The following is a 13,664-nucleotide window of genomic DNA, read 5'->3' on the forward strand; positions in this document are numbered from 1 at the left end:
AAAAACAAATTATTATATATATTGCAAGTTTTCTCTTTTCAGATGTTGATATTAGCTTTTAATCTATAGATGCTAACCACAGTTGGAATATGTTGTTTTACTGAGTTCCCTAAATTTACCTGTCAAGGGAGGCAATATAATCTGTTGTTGGAAGCAAATTATTTACTAAGTACACTTTTTTTTTTTTTTTTTTTTGGTCACTGGCAATAAAAACCATTCAGTCTTCAAAAGTTTGGCAATCTCTTGCTGCACAGAAAGGGTAAGGATAATGACTTCAAGAATGTGTTTCACATTGGAACAAATAACACATCAATAACTACTCTTCTCCTTTACACTCATCTATATCAAACTCTGAATTAGTTTAGGACTATAATGAGATACACAAGACAAAGGATCAGGGAGAGAATAGTTTTAGCTACATTAAGACTGAAGTTCAAAATTCTAAAATCTATCCAACACAGCATGTTCGTTGCAATTTATCTATTAATTTTTGACTACTTAATGGCATGAAAACAACTACCCAAAGGAATGAAAACAAAACATAGAGAAAGTAAATACACATATTTCAGGATGCTTTTAGAAACAAATACAGGGGAGGCTAGTGTTAAGTACTTCTGTGAGGTGATCCACTGTTCTTTTGCCAACAAGTTAATTTTTCTATGAGAGAATTAATAAAGACATTTTTTTTCTTAGAAAAGTGCCCAGTCTGTGAACATTCCTTGTGAAATGTACTATGTTTTAGATATATTCCAATATCTCCAAGGCAATGTCACATTCAAAATATTCAGTTTATATGAAATGCACCAGTTCGAGATTATTAGAATCATCTTAGTTTGCATTACAAAATGCAAAGTGTGAAATATATCTATATATTTACATATAAATATACCAATATATGTTTCATATTAGCAATGTAAAAAATAAATTCTAAAGTAATATTTTATACATAAATCACAATAAAATACTATTCAGATGAAAAGTCAAATGGCATCGTGAGCTTTCCAGATAAATGAAGGGAACTAGAAATTATAATATTGAATGTGGGAACCCGTGCCAAGAAAGAAAAGATTCAAATGTTCTCTATCATCACAGGATCCTAACTCCAAAATGTAAGATATAAGTACATATCGAGGAATAACAGTAGAGACCAGGAGAGTAAAAATGGATCATTGCTGGGTAGGAAATTGGGGAACAATAGAGAATGGACTAGCAGCTTTATATGGAAAAGTATGAACAAGAAAACTCTAATTTTGTGAAGGTGTAGGGTTAAAAGCAAAAGTAAGAGGAGGGTAAATTAACAGTAAGGATGCCTGAAAAAGCCAAAGGGAAGCACCAATTAACTCTTTACCTAAAATAATTACACATAAAAGTTTGTATAGGTGTAAGTTTGTATTCCAATGAATGTGGATAAATTATATATTGAGTAAAGACATTAAGATATATATATATATATTAAAGAAAAATTTCTCACTTAAACCAATGATGCTCCTTCTAAGAGCCAAAGATCATCTTACAAGAAACCTAATACAAGGCCTGAGAAACCCTTTAGTTGTTGGTCATAGTCCAAAAGATTCCAAAAATACACAAACTATTTCCTTTCATTGCTTTGTAGAGGTACATGGTAAGCCCCTATTGTTGAATTTAACAGAAGCCCCTTAAAGTGGTGTTGACTTGAATGACTTTTTCCAGAATACTCTTTCATGCTACCTGAAGTAGCAAAGCAAAGCTTTCAGAGAAAGGCAACGAAGAGTTCTAACTGACTATGATGCCTATGAATCCCAATAACCAGCAAGACATGATACCTTAAGGGTACAGTAGTGGAACACATGATTGGAATTCAGACCATTTCAACAAGAGGGTCATAGTATTTGAGATAAAAACCTACTGAACTAACCAGGGCTGGTGAGGTCCTGGATCTTGAACCTCCACTTTACTAAAACAGCATAATTCTTGGGCTGGCTTTCCCCAGGGTCAGATGATTGTTCAAAGTTCCTGAATAAAGTGCATTGAAAAAAAAAAGAAAGAAACATATTCAGTATTTATCCTCATTACCACAAAAAAACTGTTGTTTTCACAACTTATCAAGAAAAGTTCTCTTGATAAGAGATGAAGTTGATACAGAAAAATACGACTAATCAAAATGCCAAGTTGCTGAGCCCAGTCCCAGTGCATATATCTAAAACCAATCTCCTATACCAACGTTTCAGGGAACATTGTGAAAAGAGGTATGGGGAGACTGTAAGGCCAGAGGATCAGCGCTTTTCTGTGATACTGAATTCCTGACATTCCCCAGCGATGTCAGGACAAGGACACACTTGAACTCTCACTAATGTGACTGCCTAGACATGAGCTGAACAGGAACAATAGGCGTGTCAAGCTCAACTAGGAAAGACCAGAAAGACACAACGCTACGTAAAGTACTGCAAGCATCTTAGGGATGCTAAGACTGGAAGAAATAGTCTTTATCATGGAAGACGGTGGAGTATGTTATATTTGAAATACATATGCCTTCACACACACATATATTTATGTACTAACTGAAAAAATTTGGTCATAGTCTCAGGAAAAATAGCAAGGGAAGGTATATCAGGTTTTACAGGGACAATAAAGAAGGGTGAAATTATGTAATATACCATAATCTCAATTAATATCTAAAAAGAAAAGTTATTTAAATGCATGCTTTCATATTATATATGTAATTGGAAAATCATATATAATAATATAAAAATAATTTAATGTTAAAACCTTTTGTTGCTTTATTAACCATTTCAATTATATTGCATCGTTAACAACTGCAGAACAAAGAAAATTTTCCAAAATAAAGTGAGCATACACATCCTTTATCTTAAGTGACCAAATGTATTTAAATTACAGCAAAATAACACAAAATTAAGATTTAAGTATCAGAGTAAAGCTATCCACGAAAAGTCAAAGAGAGGTATCATTACAAAGTAAACCATCATTTTTTTTTTTTTCTGCATGGTAGAAAAAGTTAATGGTGATCTTACCCCATGTCCGCTCAATTGATTATCTTTTTTAGGTGTATAGATTTCATTATGTTTATCCTATCTTATAGGTCTATATAAGTGAGTATATCCCATGTTTGTCTTTCTCCTTCTGGGATATTTCACTCAGAATGATCTTTTCTAGATGGGATATGCATTGAACGTATGACAGGAGTCTACTGAGCGCATCTGAAAGACTCTAACTAGCAGTGTTTTCAAAGCAAAGACTCATGACCAAACCTTTGGCAGAGTACAGGGAATCATAAGAAAGAAGGGGAGTTAGTCTGATGGGGAAAGGATAGGAGCTCCACAAGGACCATAAGGGATCGGGACACGGCTGGGCACAGGGTCTTTTCTGAGACTGACATTCAACCAAGGACCATGTATGGATATAACCTAGAACCTCCACTCAGATGTAGCCTGTGGTAGCTCAGTAACCAACTGGTTTCCCAAAGTGAGGGGAACAGGGACTATTTCTAACAGGAACTCAATGACTGGCTCTTTGGTCTCCCCACCCCCGAAGGGAGGAGCAGTCCTGTTAGGCCACAGAGGAGGGCTTTGCAGCCAGTCCTGAAGATACCTGATAAAACAGGATCAGATGAATGGGGAGGAGGTCCCCCCTATCAGTGGACTTGGAAAGGGGGCACGGTGGAGATGAGGGAGGGAGGGAGGGGCTGGGAGGGAATAAGGGATCGGGACACGGCTGGGATACAGTTAATAAAATGTAACTGATAAAAAAAATAAAAAAAAGAAAAATAAAAAAAAGAAAGAAAAAGTTAATGGTGAAAGGAAACACCAGATTGTGCGATTGAAAGTTAAAGTTACCCATATGCTGCTTCACTTGTTTCCTGACACTGTCAGGTACTCCAACTTAAACACACATACCTAAAGACTCATGGCTATCATTTACACAAAAGTGAGAGCATGCCAGGTTTATCGTTCTGGTTCTGAGCTGCCATACTCAGGGAATTCTCTCTAGCTTTCAAAGCTCTCCATAATTTATTTTTCTTTATATTGAATACATTTTGATTATCTGATAATTGGTAGGGGGCATCTGGTGCATTTGTGTATGATGACTAAGGACACTGGTCATTTCTTTTTTTAATTTTTTATTTAACTTTTATTAATTACACTTTATTCATTTTGTATCCCCCCATAAGCCCCTCCCTCCTCCCCTCCCGGTCCCACCCCCCCTTTCTGCATGTATGCCCCTCCCCAAGTCCACTGATAGGGGAGGTCCTCCTCTCCTTCTTTCTGATCTTAGTCTATCAGTTCTCATCAGAAGTGGCTGCATTGTCAGGGTTCTAGGTTATCTCCATGAATAGTCCTTGGTTGGAGTATGAGTCTCTGGGAAGTTCCTTGTGTTCAAATTTTCTTGTTCTGTTGCTCTCCTTGTGGAGTTCCTGTCCTCTCCAGCTCTTACTATTTCCCACTTCTTACATAAAATTCCATTCACTCTACCCATAAGTTGGCCATCAGGCTCAGCATCTGCTTTGACAGTCTGCATGGCAGAGGCTTTCAGAGGCCCTCTGTGGCAGGTTCCTAGGTTGTTCCCTGTTTTCTTCTTCTGGCTTTCAGAGGCCCTCTGTAGCAGGTTCATCTTTAAGTGTTTCTCTGACATTTGATATTCTTCTGTTGGGAAATCTCTGTTTAGCTCCATACCTCATTTTTTAATTGGATTACTTGGTATGTTCGTGTTTAATTTCTTGAGTTCTTTATATATTCTAGATATTAATCCTCTGTCAGATGTGGGGTTGATGAAGATCCTTTTCTATTCTTTAGGCTGTTATTTGGTTCTGTTAACCATGTCCTTTGCTCTAGGGAAGTTTTTTTAGTTTCGTGAGGTCCTGTTTATTGATTATTGATCTTAGAATCTGTGCTGTTGGAGTCTGTGTCAATGAGTTCAAGGCTCTTCCCTACTGTTCATTCTAAAAGAGTTAGTGTGTCTGGTTTTATGTTGAGTTCTTTCATCCATTTGCACATTAGTTTTGTGCAGGGTAATAAGTATGGAAGTATTTGCACTTTTCAACCTGTAGACATCTAGTTAGACTAGCACGATTTGTTGAAGATGCTCTCTTTTTTTCCATTGTCAAAAATCAACAATCTTTAGGTGTGTGGTCTTATTTCTGTGTCTTCAATTTGATTGCAGTGATACACCAGTCTGTTTCTACACCAATACCATACCGTTTTTATTACTGTTGCTTTATAGCACAGCTCAAGAGCAGGGATGGAGATACCTCCAGAATATCTTTTATTGTACAAGGTTATTTTAGCTATTCTGGGTTTTGAGTTTTTCCATATGAAATTGAAAGTTGTTCTTTCAAAATATATAAAGAATTGTGTTGGTATTGTGCTAGGAATTGCATTGAATCTGTAGATTGCTTTTGGTAGGATGGCTATTTTCAGGATGTAAATCCTACTGATCCATGAGCATGGGAGTTCTTTGCATCTTTTGATTTCTTCTTCAATTTCTTTCTTCAGAGACTTGAAGCTTTTTTTTTCATACAGGTCTTTCACTAGCTTAGTTTGAGTCATACCAAGGTATTTTATGTTATTTGTGGCTGTTATGAAGGGTGATGTTTCCTTAATTTCTTTCTCAACCCCTTTGTCTTTTGTACACAGGAATGCTTCAGATTTTTTTTTTTGATAAATAAATAAATAAATGAATTTATTTCAAAGAATTAACAAAAATTGCATTAAAACCAAAAATATGCACACTTTATAAACTCATATTATTATTATAGAAATAATAGAATAATATATTATAGAAATTATAGAATAATTTTTACCTGAATATATAATTCACTGCCCTTGTGATCCAAGAGAATTATATCCTGAAATATAGCTAAGTAGTTGCAAGATATTTTCCTGCTTTCTTTCTGACTGGTTCTTTTTTATTTATTTTTTATTAATTACAATTTATTTACTTCCCCCCCATGTAGTTCCCTCCCTCCTCCCCTTTCTCCACCCATGCCCCTACCCCAGTCCACTGATAGGGGAGGTTTTCCTCCCCTTCCGTCTGATCCTAGTCTATAGGTCTCATCAGGAGTGGCTGCATTGTCTTCTTCTGTGGACTGGTAAGGCTATTTCCCCTCAGGGGGAGGTGATCAAAGAGCAGGCCTATCAGTTCATATCAGAGACAGTCCCTGTCCCCATTACTATGGAGGCCACTTGGATACTGAACTGCCATAGGTTACGTCTGTGCAGGGGTTCCAGGACATGAGTGATCCTTGGCTGGAGTATCAGTTTCAGAAAAGACCCCTGTGCTCAGACTTTTAGGATCTGTCCCTGTCTTTGTGGAGCTCCTGTCTTCTCCAGATCTTACTATCTCCCACTTCTTTCATCAATAAATGAGACCCCATGAAACTGAAAAGGTTCTGTAAAGCACAGGACACTGTCATCAAAACAAAACAACTGCCTACAGATTGGGAAAGATTTTTCACCAAGCCTTTATCTGACAGAGGGCTAATATCCAGTATATATAAAGAACTCAAGAAGTTAAACAGCAACAAATCAAGTAATAAAATTAAAAATGGGGTACAGACATCCTGAAAGGCAAAGAGGATGGACATCAGAAGAAGAAGAAAACAGGAAACAACCTAGGAACCTTCTACAGAGGGCTTCTGAAAGCCAGAAGAAGAAAACAGGAAACAAACTAGGAACCTACCACAGAGGGCCTCTGAAAGCCTCTGCCCTGCAGACTATCAAAGCAGATGCTGAGCCTGATGGCTGACTGTTGGGCAGAGTGAATGGAATTTTATGTAAGAAGTGGGAAATAGTAAGAGCTGGAGAGGACAGGGTCTCCACAAGGAGAGCAACAGAACAAGAAAATTTGAACACAGGGAACTTCCCAGAGACTCATACTCCAACCAAGGACTATTCATGGAGATAACCTAGAACCCCTGCACAGATGTAGCCCATGGTAGTTCAGTGTCCAAGTGGGTTACCTAGTAATGTGAAGAGGAACTGCCTCTGACATAATCTAATTGGCCTGCTCTTTGATCACCTCCCCCTGAGGGGGGAGCAGCCTTACCAGGCCACAGAAGAGGACAATGCAGCCACTTTTGATGAGAACTGATAGACTAAGATCAGAAAGGAGAGGAGAACCTCCCCTATCAGTGGACTTGGGGAGTGGCATGCATGCAGAAAGGGGAGGGGGGTGGGATCGGCAGGGGAGGAGGGAGAGACTTATGGGGGGATACAAAATGAATAAAGTGTAATTAATAAAAAATTAAAAAAAAACAACAAAAAAATGGGGTACAGAGCTAAATAGAGAATTTTCAATAGAAGAATATTGAATGGCAGAGAAACACTTAAAATAATGTTCAATGTATTTAGTCATCAGGGAAATGAAAATCAAAACAATCCTGAGATTTCACCCTACACCCATCAGAATGGCTAAGATGAATAACTCAAGTGACAACATATGCCGAAGAGGATGTGGAGAAAGGGGAACTCTCCTCCACTGCTGGTGGGAACATAAACTTAAAAAAAGAAGTCATAGATAGAAAGACCTGGAAGGGACAGGAGCTCCACAAGACAAGCAGCAGAGCAAAAAATCTGGGCCCAGGGGCGTTCAGAGACTGACAAATATCCCAGGGAGCATGCATGGAGGGGACCTAGACCCCATGCTCAGTTGTAACCCCTGGGCAGCTCAGTCTCCATGGGGAAAATTTTGTAAGGGGAGCATGGGCAGTCACTGCCATGAACTTGATTGCCTGTTCTTTGATCAACTGCACCTGGTGAGGTGGCCCTTTCCCTTCAGACAGAAGGGAAAGAGGACCTCTCCTATAAGTGAACTACGGGAGTAACATAGAGGGTGAAGATGTAGTGTGAGTGGGACCCTGGAAGAAGATAAAGGAGAGATCTATAGATGGTATACAAACTGAATACATTGTAATACGTAATAATTATGATAATGAAAAAGAAAATTAAAGAGTTCTAGATAAATCAAAAGACCATTCTTTGATCAATGTATTGATTTCTTCCATTGTATCATCTATGCCTGAAATTCTTTCTTCCATCTCTTATATTCTGTTGATGATGCATGCATCTGTTGTTCCTGTTCTCTTCCCTATGTTTTTATCTACAAAATTCCCTCAGTTTATGTCTTCTTTATTGCTTCTATTTTCATATTTTCATTCTCAGGTCTTTTTTTTTTTCAATGCAGTTTATTCAGGAACCTTGAACAATCATCTGACCCTGGGGAAAGCCAGCCCAGAGCTTAAATAGCCAAGGAGAGCAACAGAACCAGAAAATTTGAACACAGGGAACTTCCCAGAGACTCATACTCCAGCCAAGGACTATTCATGGACATAACCCAGAACCCCTGCACAGATGTAGCCCAGGGCAGTTCAGAGTCCAATTGGGTTACATAGTAATCATTCTCAGGTCTTAAACATCTTTTTTCATTTCATTCCCATGTTGATTTGTCCTTTTCCTGTATTTCCTGAAGGGATTTATTTATTTTATCTTCAAAATCCTCTGTCATCTATGTAAGATGGGATTTAAGCTAATCTTCTTGTGCTTTGGCTATGTTAGGATATCTTGTTTGATATAGTAGTGTAGGTGGGCTTTTTTGGTGCCATATATCAGTAGCTTTATTTGATCTTGTTCTTTTGCTGGCCTTTAGCCATCGGGTTGTTTCTTATGTTGGCAGGCCTGCTTGGAGAGGCACACAGAACCTTTCACCCGACAGTGGAGCTTGTAGAAAAGTCTGTTTTTCACCTCTGTTTGCTATGTCCCAGGTGGACCTAAATGTTCCTGGTGTCCCAAAGGTCTCCTCAGGAAGGCAGGTGATGGGAGTCAGGGGACATAGACAAGCTCACCTCTGCTGGCTATGCCCAAGCTTGATCCGGCAGGCAGGGAACTCTTCTGTAGTCATCTACACTGGTTGTTCCTGGAGATCGAAAGTCCTCCTTGGAAAGGCAGGTGATGTGGGTTGTGGGACAGCATGTAGTTCACCTATTTAATTTGAAATCTTGCAACCATTTTGATATATAATATTTTTCAAGATTACAGAAGACAAGTGTTCATACAGCTGTTAAATGACTTAAATGTTTCTCAAATGCATTCCTCATGTCTTTTGAAATAGTATACTTGTGATGCAGACTATGATATTCCAATGAGGTTTGATGTAAAATACAGCAACAAGATAAGTAGCAGTTATTAATCTCTTCTATGGGGAAGATATATATTTTATCTTTAACCAGCAGATGGAGGTATTTTTACAACTACTGCTTTGTATTGTACAAGAATAACTTGGAGTTCATATAATTTTGTAATGTCATAAGGTAACAGTTTTTTTTTGTAGAACTTTTCATTTTGTAACTCATTACTGCTAAGTACTTAACATAGTGTTTGAAGTTAATAGGCTTACATTAATGATGAGTGACAAAGTGAATGTAAAAAATCATTTATACACATTGGTGTGTTGTTATGTGGTTTTCCTTTGTCTTCATTCTGGGACATTTTCCTCTTGTGCATTAGTAAAAAGACCAATTAACTCGAATATTTGTGTTTTTAGTTGTAGTTATTTTAAAAGATTGTTACATAGATGTGTACATGTAGAAAATGCTGTATTTCCTTTAATCTGTTCCTTAACTAATTCTATTCTCTGCTAAATAAATGACTCAAAAAAACTCCTTAGAATGATTTAGTTCTATTGTCTACACTTTCCAAGTACCTGATTCCAAGATTAGTTACAAAATCTGAAACATATTTTTGAATAAATGAGTTCTAATATTTGATATCTATAAAGATAGTATGCACCTAATTGTCTGTGATAATTAATCTTCTTGTGTGGGGGTGATGGGTTGAAAGATATTCCTGAAAGCAGATTTGATTATAATTCCTAAATGAATATTTTGAGCCTTTAAATGTGAAATGATCAATTAACTGGTCATTCAAATATACTATAAAGAAGATCAGAAGTAATATATATTGAGCCCAACATCATATTTAAATCATTAGTATACAGTCAAAGCATTGAGCAACTCTGTTTCCTGGCTTACAGTGTTTCCACAACGGACTGTTTTCCACTTAAAGAGCACAGTGCTATACAACTTTGTAAAGTAACAATTTTCCCTAGGATTTTCTTTTTCTTGTGTCAAAACAACAAAGCTCCAATTCAAACTGAGACATCAAAATGCCATGACTCTCTGTACTGGATCTCAGTTTCATCACACAGCGTGAAAAACAGTTGGATAGAGTTTTGCATACACTCCTCCTTGTGCGTTCAGATGTGTTGGTCAGCAGGGCTGTAGCATTAAAAATGCAAGTTTCTGTAATGATGGTCCACAAGGAAGAAGGATGAAAGGTTACTTTGAATTGTCTTTGAAGGTGATAGATGGTGGAATCGCCTTTGATACCAGGAATCAGCACCAGTCTGCTTGTATCAAGGACATCTGTCCTCTGAAGCCAGGGAGACCGAAACATAGATATTGATGACTGGCTCAAGCAGGGCATGAAGAGAATAAAGTAGTTATTGCTAAGGTGTTTAGATAGCTTTGGGAAAGAGTAAATAAAAGTGGACAACATTTTCTTTGAGTAGATATAAAACAGTGGCCATTCTTTACTTGTCAAATGCAAAAGGCTTGGGGAAAATGTTTTAAATGTGCCTTCTGGCTAGTTTGCTGGAAAATACAAGCTACTCTCCCAGGACACACACAACTATGTGTTTCTTTTACTAAACTCATAATAAATATATGCCATTTAACATTTTTTTCTTATTAAAATTGGCTGGAGTCAGATTCATTAAAAAAAATAAATTAATAAAGGAGACATAGATCAGGAAAAAATTCAAGTTGGTGCATATTGTTGTATCTGTCCTAACATCTACAAGTAAAATAATTGGGAACAACTACTTTGGTTTGTAAGGACTATTAGAGGTGATCAACCCTTCTTTTTCTTTTCATTTATTCTCCCATGCATGACATCTCAACTGCACTTTTCCCTTTCTCCCCTCCTCTCAAGCTCCCTCAAGACCATCCCTTTCCTTTTTGAGCCCACACCCTCCTTCACCTCCTCTCAGAAAAAAGCAGGCCTTCAAGGGACATCAACCATGTACGGCAGAAACAGCTACAACAAAGCCGAACAAGACAACCCAATGGGAGAAAAGGGTCCCAGAGGCAGGCAAAAGCATCGGTGACAGCCTGGCTCTCTCTGTTAGAAATCCCACCAGAACAATGAGCTACCCAACCATAACATATATGCAGAGGATCTAGGTGACATCCATACAGGCTATTGGATCTCTGTGAGACCAATTGACTCCTGTTCAGTTAATTCTGTGGGCCCTGATGAACAACCCCTTTTTATGTAAGGAAAAAAAATCCTTCAAAAGCACCTGCATTTTATGTTCTCTGGAAAATACATTTATTAATATTCTTTAGGAATAAAAGAATGCTTTCCTGTTACAACACTAATGACAAACACATGGTTCATACTCAGTGACAGAATCTTCTATTCAGAATACCTTTTACCATTGTCAGAAACCAGAATAGCAAATAGTCTTTAATCATCAACTCATAGAAGATGGATTAAAACGCAAATTGTTTTTGAAGAATATATAGACCACAAACAAAAAGGAAAGCTGTAGTTTCAAACCATGTATCTTAATCAAAGATCTATGCTTTCAATCTCTGTTCAGTATTTGTTTTCTGATCACTAAGCCCCTAAGTAATTAATGTTTCACAAAGCCTATTTCAAAAGAAATGATATTGAGTAATTACATAACTTATTGTAAGTTCAATTTCCTGTGTACGTACAAATACTATGCACATCTTAAAATCATATTTATCTATATACCAGGTCTCTACTACTCTAAAATCTATGGGTGATGACAGTCATACTTAAGAATTATATGTGATTTGTCTTATTAAGTACCAAGTAAAGAAAAGAACTTTTGAAATACACGCATAAAGATAGCTTTGAAATATCAACTGTGTCGATAGTATTAAAATGGAAGCAGAGGCAGGAGGATCTCTGAGTTCCAAGCCAGCTTTGTCTACAGTGTGAGTTCCAGGTCAGTCAGAGTTACATGGTCTCAAAAAACAAAACCAACAAAATGATGATAATTTCGCCACAGTGATGTTCTTAAAGTGTGGTGAGGAGCCTGCATTAAATTTAAGGAAATATTTTGTAATCTCTGAAGTAATTTCTGAAGGGAACTGGTCCCTCCCTTCAAGTGATAGAGTGGGCCCTGATGAACAACCCCTTTTTATGTAAGGAGTTCAGCTATGACATTAGCAGAATGCCATAATGGGAAACATAAAGGAAAACATAATAGTAACATCATTCTCATTTCATTGCATCTCATCAGATTACAGCTGACACAAATCAAACAAGAATCAACCAACGTATCCATTCACAAAGCATTCATGAGGGAGATATGCCATGTCAACCTAATATACATTATTGATCCATCAGCATAAACAAAACCTTGCCATAGCCAGGAACATGAGCACTAAGTGAAATAATCTAAACACATGAAAATGAGTTTTACAAACTCTGAATCCTGTGACAATGGCAAGTTGACGTTGACGAAGAAACGGAGTAAAATTGTGTGCCTGTAGGCTGAGAAGATAGAAAGAAATTAAATAAGGTTCAGGAGGCTCAGTTGGAGAGAAGGAATTATTTCTGAACTTTAGCAGAATAACAGCAATATATGACATATATTTGATGTATATATCATATGAAAGTGTTCAGGCAAGGCATGACAGATATTGGTGGAAGTAGAAGCACTTATAGTGATTTTTTTATTTTACATTTTAAACACTATACACATGTATTAACTTAAGTATATGGTACTCTTAAAAATGCAGAGAGAAAACACATTAACTTTGAAAAATCAGAAAATAAAGGACTTTAAACAAAGAGGAAGTACTGAAGACTATTCTGGCATAATGAGATTAGTGTAGTGATGAAGTGTAATTCTGAACTACATTCCTAGATTTAAAAACATGTCAATGTGGAAAATTTTAATGGAGTTATATGATTATATGGTAGTAATACGTTCATTGAATTTCCTGATTTTGTATCTTAATTTGTGCAATTGAAGAATCTTTTATAAAGGAAGCAGATATTGAAAAAGGTATTAGCAAGGTATCAGGTCTACACCTTACTGTCAAATGATAAAGAAAATAAAAAGATAGCTCCCTGTATTTTTCTTAACTTTTCTGTATATTTGTATTAATAATCATATTAACAATGCACATGAAATTTGCATTTCATTTCCTAGAAATTACAGGGTGAACATCCTTAATAATCAAATTCCTTCAACTGTTAATATTTAAAGGCCACTGACAGGCAGCTAATTATATTTTCATTACAAAAGACATTTTACGCTGGTCATTATTGTACCTCTCATAATTCACAGCTGGGTAAGATTGATGATTACTTTTCTAGAGCATGCTGTGCATAACAACTTCTAGCAATATAGGATCTAGCCAGTAGGAATGAAGTTTTCAGGTAAATATCACCATGATTTCTCCATGTTCTGTGACTGAAGTTTGCATTATCTTCGGCAACAGAATTTTACCATCAAGTTCTTGAAACTAAAAAAAAATCTGCAATAGTGTTGTTTTAGGATTCCATGCCATCTCTAATGCTGGGATATATATGCCTATATATAACACATATTATATATATTATATATATATT

The sequence above is a fragment of the Meriones unguiculatus genome, chromosome 9 (genome assembly GCF_030254825.1).
Source record: "Meriones unguiculatus strain TT.TT164.6M chromosome 9, Bangor_MerUng_6.1, whole genome shotgun sequence".
NCBI classification, from domain to species: domain Eukaryota; kingdom Metazoa; phylum Chordata; class Mammalia; order Rodentia; family Muridae; genus Meriones; species Meriones unguiculatus.